We start from the raw sequence: 11,968 nt of genomic DNA, 5'->3' as shown, positions 1-11,968 counted from the left end.
ATATTATATATTTATACACCCGACAATAGATTGGCTAACACGGAATCTCAATAAAAGTATTTTCTTTGACATATCAGCTTCCTAAAGATTTAGAATTTAGTTAGATCTTAAAATGTAATTTAACTGTGTTGAACTATATTTGTATCAACTATATAATATTTTGGAGAATTGTAGCATTAAACAATATTTCAAGTACACTTCCATGCCTGTTTTTTAGTATAATAATATGAAACAGCAGAAAGGTGAAATCTGCAGTGAGTGTACTAAATAAGAGCATGTTACAGCCAACAACACCACTTGTGATGAACCGATTAAATCATTTTCTTGAAATGTAACAGTTTGTATCTTTATACTAAAATATATTATAATAAAATATTAATTAATGACAAGTTTCAAGCATCTGTTTATTATGATCAATAAGGTGTAACTGACTCCAAGGTTACGACCTGACTAACATAACTATTCATTTGGGTCAGTGATGCAGCATGTACTCACGGCCAAGAAACTGGCCATTGTGGCAATGCTACAGGATTTGTATATTGTTTAGCTCCTGATATAGGCACTGAAAGTAAATATTTTTTCTCTGATAAGAAAAAAAAAAAAAAACTAGCGTAGGAGATTTTGGCAGCAAACAAGAGTAGATGAATTTTCCAAAGTCAGCCATTTAGTTCTGTCACCCCCAACCCTAATGCCTAGTTCTGATCTATGAGATTGACAGGAAGACAACTAGAACCTCTCACACACAATATAGTCAATGCTAGAGTAGTTTTAAGAGGCAGTGGCCTGCACTTGAGAATGACAACAAACTCGTAATTGCTTCTAAACAAGAGTTGGCATCTGAAATATTTGTTTTTCTTCCAGCATTTACTTGTGCTAACACACCTCAAAGGCAAGAAATACAAATAAAACCACTACAGACATTTCAGTGAATTTGCACTTTCACAGAAGCTAAGGCCAAGCAACCACTGTCTGAAAAAAGTTATTCAAAATCATGATAGGCAGACGTAAGTACATTTAAATGTTTAAAAAAAAATTGTTTTACACTACACTTGTACAAACAATAACTTTGTCGATCTAAAGCTGACATCTCATTGCTTAAAGGGGATTTTAAAGCCTTAATACCATGATGGCTTGCCAGATGCCAAATGCTGAAAGTGTCATTTACTGGGTATATAGCACCTGAACCGCCTAGTTGCTGTAAAAATGTGTTTTAGCTCCTCTCTTAAAACAATTAACACAACATACAAAATAAATCGCACAGAGATGTTATTACCTTGAATTGTTTTCTAGTTTCTTATGTCACAACCATGCAGGCAAATTATGGAAAAAAGAAGAAAGGTCATCAAAATACATAATTAGATTTACAGCTGCAGTTTTAAGAATCTGGTGTAACAGACAGCAGCACATATATAGTTTGTAAAAAAATAATAATTAAATACACCTTTACTTTGGAAAAAACAAATAAAAAGGATGCACTTATAGTTGGTGCTACAGTGTGTGTGTGTGTGTGTGTGTGTGTATGAGAGAAAGTTGCTGTGGACTATGTGAGTGGATGTGTTCTCATATCACTGTAGTGTGTGAGGTGTAAAATATTACTATAATATGTAGATTATAAAATATACATCAATCTTAAATACACCCATAAAAATACATTCCCTTCAAAGATACAAATAAAGAAGAAGAATGATCTAAACTATTATTGGCCTATACGAGGACATGGATAAGACAGAAACCATTTCTGAAATTTACATCTAATACCTCATGTAAGTTTGTCTCAAAAAGCTCCTTCAAATCCACTAGATATTTTTTAGAAGCATTAAAAACAAATTATGCATTTCTTTCAGATGTGAACCAGAGATGCACGTGTAGCACAAAAACAGAGACTGACGAGAAAACGTTTTTCCCCCTCCTTTCACCAACTCCCCACGTCTCTTTTCCCTCTCTCTCTCTCTCTCTCACACACACACACACACACACACACACACAGAGCAAGCCTTATGCTAAAATATTATAAATGAGTATCTTCACAGGAAGCATCTGACCACATGAAGTTTTATCATGGAGAAAAAAAAAGACTCAGTCACACCAAAGTTATCAGACAACTATTAGAGCTGAAAAGGAGACATAGGAAAAACAAATATTTAGAACGACTTTGAGTAACAGAACAGATCAAACAAAATAGAAGCCTGGTTAGGCAACTCAAACTCCATAAATCAAACCATTTCAAAAATATGTGGGGTTGTTTTTATGCTTAAAAATATTTTTTAAAAAGTGTTACCATCAAAGGGATATTAGAAGTTCTTTCAACTCTATAATGTGTGTAGTTGGCCAAGCCTCCATTTTAGTGTTTAATCTTGTGCACTAGCAGCATCGTAATCCCACAAGATAAGTGAACATTAAGTGCACCATATTACGCTATAATTTTAAATCATGCTGTAATTATATAATTTGATTATATACAAAGCAGTACATGAGCACACAACTCTTTGATAACCTAGAAAGTGGTCATGTGCATATGTGTGTGTGCGAGGAGGATCGTCAGAGCCCCTAAACGAGTCTGTGTGAGTGAGAGGGGGTGTAAATGAATGTATAACATTTAACCTCTCTCTGCTTGTATTTTACTGAGCTCACATGACCTCAGGGTCAAAGGGTATCACCTTCCACTCCTCCATCAACATGTGACATGCTCGCACACTCTGAGACTCTGTCTTATGCAGGAAACCCACCCATGTAATTATTTTGTCAGTTTATTTTGTCAGTTAAATGGTCAAAAGAAAGTTTTGCTAAATGAAACGTTTAATTTCACACATTTAATTTTAGAGCACTGAAGTAGGAAGCAACTAACTTTGCAGAAAAAACTAAATGGTAAAAATAAATAAAACCATGAATACTTAATTATGTTGTGTGCATATAATATACATGCAGCATTCATTATCAAACCCTGTAATATAACTACACTTCTGCATTTGTAGTTATGAAAGCTCTGTCTGTGTGTGTGTGTGTGTGTGTGTGTGTCTCAAACACATTTTCTGCAATCTAAAAAAAACAAAAACAAAAAAAACTCAAGACTGTATAAATATTTAGTCAAAGAAAGAATGACAGCAGGCAAGCCTGCACACCTGTACGGCTCTGCTGCACCTGAGTACAGCTGAAACTACACACAGCAATACACACCTGTGCCCTGACTGCAACCTCTCACTGTTACACACATGCATTGATCAAAGAAAGTTCTGCAACACTGCAAACAGCCTATATCCACAACAAATCGCATCCAACCCAAACTTAAACTCTATCATTAGTTCGAGAGATGCTCTAAGCAGTCAATATCAGAGCTGTAAGTCTCAGAATTAGGACTGGCCTGCTTTATAATTTTTTTTTTTAAATGCAGCCCTCATATACACACACACTACTTTCCCTGTAATCATTAAAAGAGTGTGGGTGATGTCACAGAGACATTCTGTGTGCCTGTGACCGCACATTTGCTCCTGCACATCACAATAGGCTAAAACAGGAACAACACTGGAGTTTCTACTTGAGTAATATTTTTTTTTTTTTGTCATGTCACCACTATTGCACAGTTAATGGCAAACTCAGAAAATGCTGGCACAGTGTATGATAAAATTAACATGGTGTATCTCATAAAATTACCCGCACAATTAACTGATAAATAAGCCCCATATTAAAACAGAGTGTGTATTACAGCCTCTGGTCAGATCTTAAGTGTAAGACTTCCTTTCCTGCAAGTACACTCTCTCACACTCGTAAGCACACAAAGCATGACTGACTTGATGTATTCTTGTTTTTTTCTAACTAGTTGTTTAATTCTGTACACACAATTTAACTTCTCTAGTCTGGTGACTTTTACTTTTAAAAACTCAGTAGAGCTGGCAGCATAAAAACTCAGCTTCTCGCAAAATTCAGCCCTGGACACAACAGCAAAATGTCACAATGTCTTAACATGCAACATATTTTAAGTTCAACTGCCCACACTAAAATCGTGTCATCTGTATCATTATATTATCGACACTAAAAAAAATACGTAAATGCATTTAAAAATTCTCTCAAAACAATTGTATTCTTCCCTCTAAGCGTGCAAACAAAGTGAATAAGTGAATAGGGACATACGTTTTAAAAAAAAAAGCCTGTGGGTGGAAAATTGCCATTTTGTTCCATCAATGAGCAAAAATAGGTGTACAAAATAGACACCACTAAATAATACTGGTATAGATAATAGATGTATCAACTTCAAGTATAAAGAGTAATCTGCCTAAAATAACCTGTAAGTTAACCGATTGCATATTTTGATGGCAATAGATCATAGGTACTCTCCCAGTCCTATGGAGTGCATTCATTTTAACTTTGTGTGGGATTAAGTTGTTAAAGTGTTTCCAACAGCGAACTTCTTTGAAAATACAGATAATACAAAGTAAAACTGTTATACTACTAATTAGTATAAAATGCCAACTGCAGGCGATATTCTTGAAATATGATTAAAATAGCCTAGTTATGACTAAAATGTGTCTGTGCACTTTAAAAACTGGTCAAAAATAAAAGATTATATATATATATATATATATATATATATATATATATATATATATATATATATTGTATTATCAGCACTGTTACCGGGGCATTTGAGTCAGTGTATGACATGACTGTTGATTAAACTGCAATGTTGCGAACATCATAAAGAGATCGTTGTGGTTTAGTTGTGGGGGTTTCCCTACGGTCCCAGGCAGGATCAACTCATGGGAAGAAAAACTGCCAGGAAATAAAAATAAATAAATAAATAAAAAAAAACACTTAGGAACTAATGTAAAAAGACACTCAGACAAATAATATTTGGTATTGGGCTGTACTGAGCTAACTACATTAATACAAAAACATGGCAGGCTGAGAATCATTTTGACTTACACTGACCACTGTGCTGATTTTTTTTTTTTGAGGCCAAGTGAATGTGCAATTCTAATATGCAGTATAATAAATTATGATTGCACCTCAAAATGTAAATTCTCTGTAACAGTATCATTTAGACTGACATTTTGTGCCTAGTCATTCAATGCTCCAGTGGGTCTTTTGTCATAATGTAAGGTTTCTGTCATAGGGCTAATGCTGGAATATGGTGTAACTTGTCACTTTTTTTCTCGTGAATGTCCATTAAACAACTAACTCCAAAATAACTCAAACTATGTTATTTAGGCAAAACTAGAGAGCATTTAGATTTGTGGGACATGGGACTAAAATATTAACCACATTTTTAACATTCTATATTAGGCCACATTTATATACAAGTGTACAAAGTATCATTTTAACAAGCTAAATTCCATAAATATTGTGAAACATTACAAAAATAAAACAAAAGTGACAAACTAACGTTAGGTTGATAACTTCTATTAAAAAGATTCAAAAACTGAATTCTCTGTACTCCCTTGCACTGTTTGGGTTTAAAGTGACCCCGGGTCTCTGCTGGGTTAACCTACATGACATGGACAGGCCTTTACATCAATCAACACAATTAGGAGGTCAAAGCATCATGGTAATGACTTCATGACCTTTCTGCATGCGACCTCTACATTAGGGAGAACAAAAGTACCCGAAGTGCTACTTAAGGCATAGAGGATTTGTTATGGAGTCGAGTTCAATACAAGGAAAACATCATCAAAATTACTTTAAGAACAGGCTGAAATAATACGGCGTTAATCTAAGAACTGAGGTGCACACGCTGACAAAAAAGGCCGGCAAAATCTGCGACTGCCGACCTAAGATCACTCTGAAAGATGGTGAGCTCTCGCTCTCGTTGCAATATATAAAAGTAAATTTTCCACTAACACCTAAAACAATCCATATGACGAATGATACAACCTAGGCCTTAAATTATCCGACAATGAAACATGGTTATGTAATTTCAATTTACAGGCCCGCTCGTATTAAAGTATGAATACGTGTCCATAACACTTAGTGTGATTTACAAGGGGTTCAGCTTGCAAGAGGGAAATGTAACTGAGTGAAGTACAGTAGATCAACACATTGTGACGTGTTTGTGCGATCTCGTTCTATAAACGAACCAAACTCTCTTTCATCTCATCTCCTTCGTCTCCATCTATTTACTTTTGTCAAACAGTTCGTGCTTTTTACACTTTAGATGGAAAATGTTTATTTCAATACATTTACCATTCCCACACACACAACATAAATCTTTATTTTCAGTGTTACTAAACAAAAACACATTTTATGTAAAATATTACACTTACCTAAAACACCTGAATATATCTGTAAATCCACAAAAAACGTAAAAAATCCTGACGGCGCACTCATTACAAACAGTTCGTGCAAAAAAACGGAAAAAATAAAAGGCACTCTGGTAATCGTTGTTTTCTCGCTGAAAGAGGAAGGAAAACCGTAGTAAAGAATAGGACAGTGTTCTGTGTGGCATCCCGGTGCATCGCTCGCTGATAGGCTGTCGGGCTCGCCGGCCGTCTCGCTCACATCACCAATCCCGCTCAAACTTAACGTTTAAAAAATGCACAAAACCACCTCGCTCCACCAAACCACCCACACCAGTCTATTCGTCATCGCCTGCGAGAATTTTCCGAATTTTTTATAGAATTTTCAAGTCATCCGCGTATTTGTTAGATTTTTTCGAAAAATAATACAAAAATATATCGTTTCCACAGCGCGGCTCCAATAGGACGCCCCTTCTCGGCTGGAGATGCTAGCCAGATTAGCCTCCTAGCTCACTTCAGTCTTCACTTCGCTATTTTTTGTCACTACACATCGTCTTTTGTGTCCGCCGCATTCATCCACCGGGAAACAGTCGTCTCAAATTTGTGGTCGAATTCAGAAAAAAAAATCTCTCTTTGTTTTCTGGAAACAAAAAGAAAAAGTGTCCCCTCACTCAAATTACCGGACTACAGTGCGGAGCCTCTCTAGGCAGCTGTTGTTGCTGTAGCTGCTCACTCGAAAATGGCGCCGAAAGCTCCAGTCTTCATTCAAATTGGCCGGAGCCTCCCCCTGCCCGCATTGGGCATGCCGGGACCTAGAGCACCGCGCAGGATTGGTCGAGACGAAATGCACCCTCAAACCGGCTAGCAACCCAGAACCCACGCACAATATCCTTACACGGCCAACAGGGCACGGTTTAACTGTAGCTCTGCCAGTCAGTGTTTGAAACAACGATTGTTACCATTGCAATCGCCCTCACAATATTGATCGTCTCGAGCGAATGTATGTGCTTGCATACAATATTTAGTTTAATGCTTCAGTTGCTTAAAAAACAGATACCTATCAACGCTAAAACTGCAGTTCATTTAACGCTAAAATGAACATGTATCGTCTGCTGGAGTATCTGCTTTTCTGGTGCGTGTATCACAAAGCGAGCGAGCTTTATTTTGCATCATTCGTGAATTTAAGAGGGAAATAAAACAGGGTATTAGCGGTCATGCTTTCTTTCTCCATGACCGATTTTGAAAGTGCGCGTGCAGTCGCTCGACAAGGATGAATACATGAAAGGAACTGAACGTTAGTCTATGCCTGAGTCCCAATGTGCATACTATCCATCCTAAATTCTATGTGATATTAGTAATTTGCAATACTATTTAGGGCAGATAGAGTGGATAGTATGCAAGTAGCTTGACAACAGAGCCTGCGCTTTACTACAGGATCAGACAGTCAGCGCGAGCAACTGCGAGCTGCGTCACTCGCACCACCAGCAGCGTGAAGGTTGATTGGGAGAAGAAAGAAACTGCGCTCCATCTGTCAAATCCGCCCCTTTCTGATTACTGCCGACTGCATCATTCAGATAATGACTTTCAAAATTTGGCACCGATTTGTGATTATTTGACCAGCAACCCCTGATGATGCATTTAGGAGTATCTGGTGGCTATGTGACTAAATTCGAAACCTCAGTCCTAATTTGTAAGCATTAACTGCAACTGTACAAACCAACACAAAGGCTATCTAGTGTTTTTGCTAAAGATAACATGATGACTTTATTCTACAGTCATAAACTACCCACCTTTTAGCTAAAATAATAATTGGGTGGCATCATTGCATCATGCATATTTCTTATTTTTAGACACATCCACATAAACTCCCACGACACTGCTAACATAAATAAACATGAAATATCTTGAGAGTGAGTGTAGTCAACACTACAAAACGTGTCTTTGTGTTTAAGTGTATGGTGGTATAAGTGGATGTGCACAATGGGAAAAGGAACTGACTCATTTTACAGAACAGGAAGTGTGTCTACAGTAAAAGAAAAAACATAAAGTGTTCTCTACTTATCAACCATGGATGACTAGACAGAATGCTACAACTCTGCACTGAATGTGTGTACACATAATGAACTTCTTTTAAAGTGAAATCCTTTATGGAACATTTTTGTGCCTACTCTTTACATGTCACTTGTAAGTATAACTTTATCTGAACATTTCTGGATCTTGACTTTAATGCTGGATATACTAAACTTGAATGGTTATTATTATTGTTCTAATCTATTTTGTTAGGCTATATTTGTCATATAGCCTAACAAATCCCTTGTTTTAGTTCAGTCTATTGAAAATGTATTCATACGCAAATTTAGGCCTTCCATATTACTTCCACTTAAGGCCACTTCGAACTGCAGTGTATAAGTTATAGCATGTCATAAGCTTCTATAAACTTGATTCTTTTCCTCCCACCATCACAATAGGTGACTAAACAACTGAACAGTATCACCACTCACAACAATCAAATTCACATCAAAGTCAAGACTCAGTTTTCTCCTTTCTTTTCGTGCATCCACCTCTACACTTATTAATTAAATCAATTAGTATTGTATTTATTAAAATCATGTCGCCTTTTCTCCCTCCCCTCAATTGTTAAAGTGACCAACTTTACATTTAGGCTAATAACCACGGCAGACAATTCATTAACATTTAATCGTAAAGAAATAGTCTATTATTTTCTCTATGCTTGTAAAATGCCGAAAGAACATGATTCGTCTTTTGATCCGTGACAGTTTTTTATATTTTATCAGCGAGCAAAGTAATAACAAAGCGCACTGCAGGCAAGTCCAGACAAGAGCGTCAATCCTCACGGATGTCCCGCCCCTCAAAGGCAGTCCTCCGATGATGTAACTCTTTCCAAATATAGCGTGTTGCCGAAGCAACCGTGGCCCGCCATTGGCGCAGCGCTCTGTCAGTCTGGCCACATCATGAAGCTGGTGTTATTATTGTAAACAGGGTGCTTACTTTCCACGGGCTCTCGGGTCCCGAGCCTTTGCTACGCGCTTCTTTGTTCACTGCATGAGAAGATCAACACGATAAAAGACTACTCACGAAAACTCTTTGTACACGTTATGGACATCCTGCAATCGTTCATGGACAACACAAATAAAAACTGAATAGTTTAATACGGTTCTAAATCAAACCTGTTAGACACTTTACAATAACACGACGTATCTCGAAGACAGCCGGTAACTTATGCATAGCGATTGTTGCTGAAGATTTGACAAGCAGCGCTTTTTTTAGTTTTAATACAGTGTTGTTCAATTTACAGTAACTTCCTTGATTCACGGAACGCTGGAATGTAACAACTTTTTAGAACGTTAACAGCATGATGTCAAGACAGCGATTCGCTTAAGAGTCAGAAACTTTTCGACATAAACTAGTTCGACGCCGATAGTCCGCTGTCGACTGTTGGCACTCCTGCATTGTTTCAACAAAACACATTTTCAATTTCCTCATTTATTCTTGCTCTGCCACTGGAATTCTAATACCTCACAAAATGCTCAAACATTACAACAGTTATGCTCGTTTACTGTGCGAAGAGACTGATCAGCAGCTACCTCGAAGTCAATATGAATGGCACTTACCAAAAGCGCTGAGGGGAAAATTGAGGATGTGTATGAAGACATCATTTGAGTCAAGGGGGGTGTTCTAAAAAGTAACTTCTCCAGCACGTTTACAGGTTCATTTCAGTTCGCATAACAGTTTCAGCTTATTTACTGCCGTCAAGGTATCGAGGAAGTTCTTCTTTTGTTCCAGTATTTATGCACAGCGTCAAAGTTGCGCGTTGAGGAGGCGGAGCGGTAGCGCTGCGCGAGAGGAAGAAAAAAGACCAAGCACCAGAGCTCGACCTTAGATACTCAAGACTCAAACCCTACGACCCACACTGGATCAGATTAGGTCACGTGCTACAGAGCAGCGACTGAGTCGGGTGTCATAACTGCACACAACTCTCTGATCTCGACGACATAAGACCGGTGTTTCCACAGCATGGCGCGAGCAGGCTTTACCTTTAGCTGCACCAGAGATGCCAAGTGCTTTTCTATGATCCGCTCAAGTGCACGTTCACAGATGACTGTGATTGTGTATTGTTAAGTCTCCTTTCAATGTGAGATATTTTGTTGAAGTTATGATAGAGGTAAGAAACTTTCATCGTGAACAGATTTGAGATTTTCTTCAAAATTATCCGTGATAACAAAAAACATTTTCTCGGTGCATGTAATGGAAAGAAAAAAGAAAAAAAAAATTCAAAGTTTGAAGTTGATCTGAATGTCTTTTTTTTTCTTTGCCGTACACCTGCATAAGCATATTTGTGTTTTATGAAAAAAGTAGGCTATAAAGAAAGAACTCACTGTGATTTGAAACAGCTGACTTCTGCCATTGGCTGGTGTTTGGTGTTCAACTGCATTAGAGCAACTAAAGCCTGTCAAATATCATCATATGCTAAACCTCACTTTGGTTAGGATGCGTGGCACGAACGTTCAACAGTAAGCAAAACTGCTTAAGCACACGTGTTTTCTGTTTCAACAATTTCGTCTTTAAACCTATAATGGTATAAAAGTTTAACATAGTTCATATTAAGGTTTACACGTTTTTTTGCACTCAGTTCCCTAAGGCAAATAAGCACTTTTCACCTTTGAGTTTTTTATTTTCTAATTTTCGTATATCAAAAAGCACTTATAAAACAACCTTTATGGGTATGCAAAACAGTGACTTCGAAAGTTAAGGGTATCCAGCTGCTAGTTAATTAACAAGGGATTCGTATAACCGATTTATGCTAAATGTTGCCTACAGTATGAATATTTTATTTGAATAGTTTTATTTTGGATGGCACGTGGCGTTTAGGAAGTTAATTTGAAAGTGGGGCTATATATAACAGGCAAAAACACACGGCCTGTTGACACAGCTGAGGTGAGGTTTAAGCATTTTCCAACCTTCCTCTACTCACTCTCAGACGAACGATTATCACTACGTGGCTGTGGGTGATTTCAGGATTAAATAAATATATAAATAGGAATCCAGCAAAATAGCCTATAATCTAATCAAATTAAAATCTAAGCAATTTAGGGTAATAGTTCATATTTATGCCGTTTCACTAGTGAAACAGTCAGGTATTTGCCTGTTTTCGTTAAGATTATAATTCTCTTAGTGATAAATCAAATCATCTTGACTAATTCCAAACACAATCAATCAATCTGCTGGTATTTTACAACGATTTGATACGTTAGTAAATAGGAATAGAAAAGTTTATAGCAATAATATAGTCGTTACATAAAAATGCATAACCCTCGGATTTCAAGCTGCTGCAGAACAAATGAAAATGTAGAGTAACGAATTCACTCTTTCAGCTAATGAATTTATAAACTAAACACGTTGCCTGCTCGAATGACTAACGAATAAGTTTGTATCCTTTCACTTCCTGTTGTTTCCAAATATGAAAATTAACAATTTGCACAAACAGTTTCCGTGCATGAAAATACATAAATTCATTATCACATCCATACAGCAAAGCTGCTTGTTTAAAAACGCAGCAGACTACTTTTGTAAAATGGCAAACGTTTGTGTATAAAAGTTTTGAAACAATCAGATTGCTATCTATAACACAAGATTATGGCAAGACAACGCAAAATAAATGGACGCCTCCAACTGTTTCAACAAGATTCCGATATTACCTTCACGTTTGAGCTTCTTATCCT

The sequence above is a fragment of the Barbus barbus genome (assembly GCF_936440315.1).
Source record: "Barbus barbus genome assembly, chromosome: 11".
Taxonomy (NCBI): domain Eukaryota; kingdom Metazoa; phylum Chordata; class Actinopteri; order Cypriniformes; family Cyprinidae; genus Barbus; species Barbus barbus.
This window is presented reverse-complemented; position numbering follows the sequence as displayed.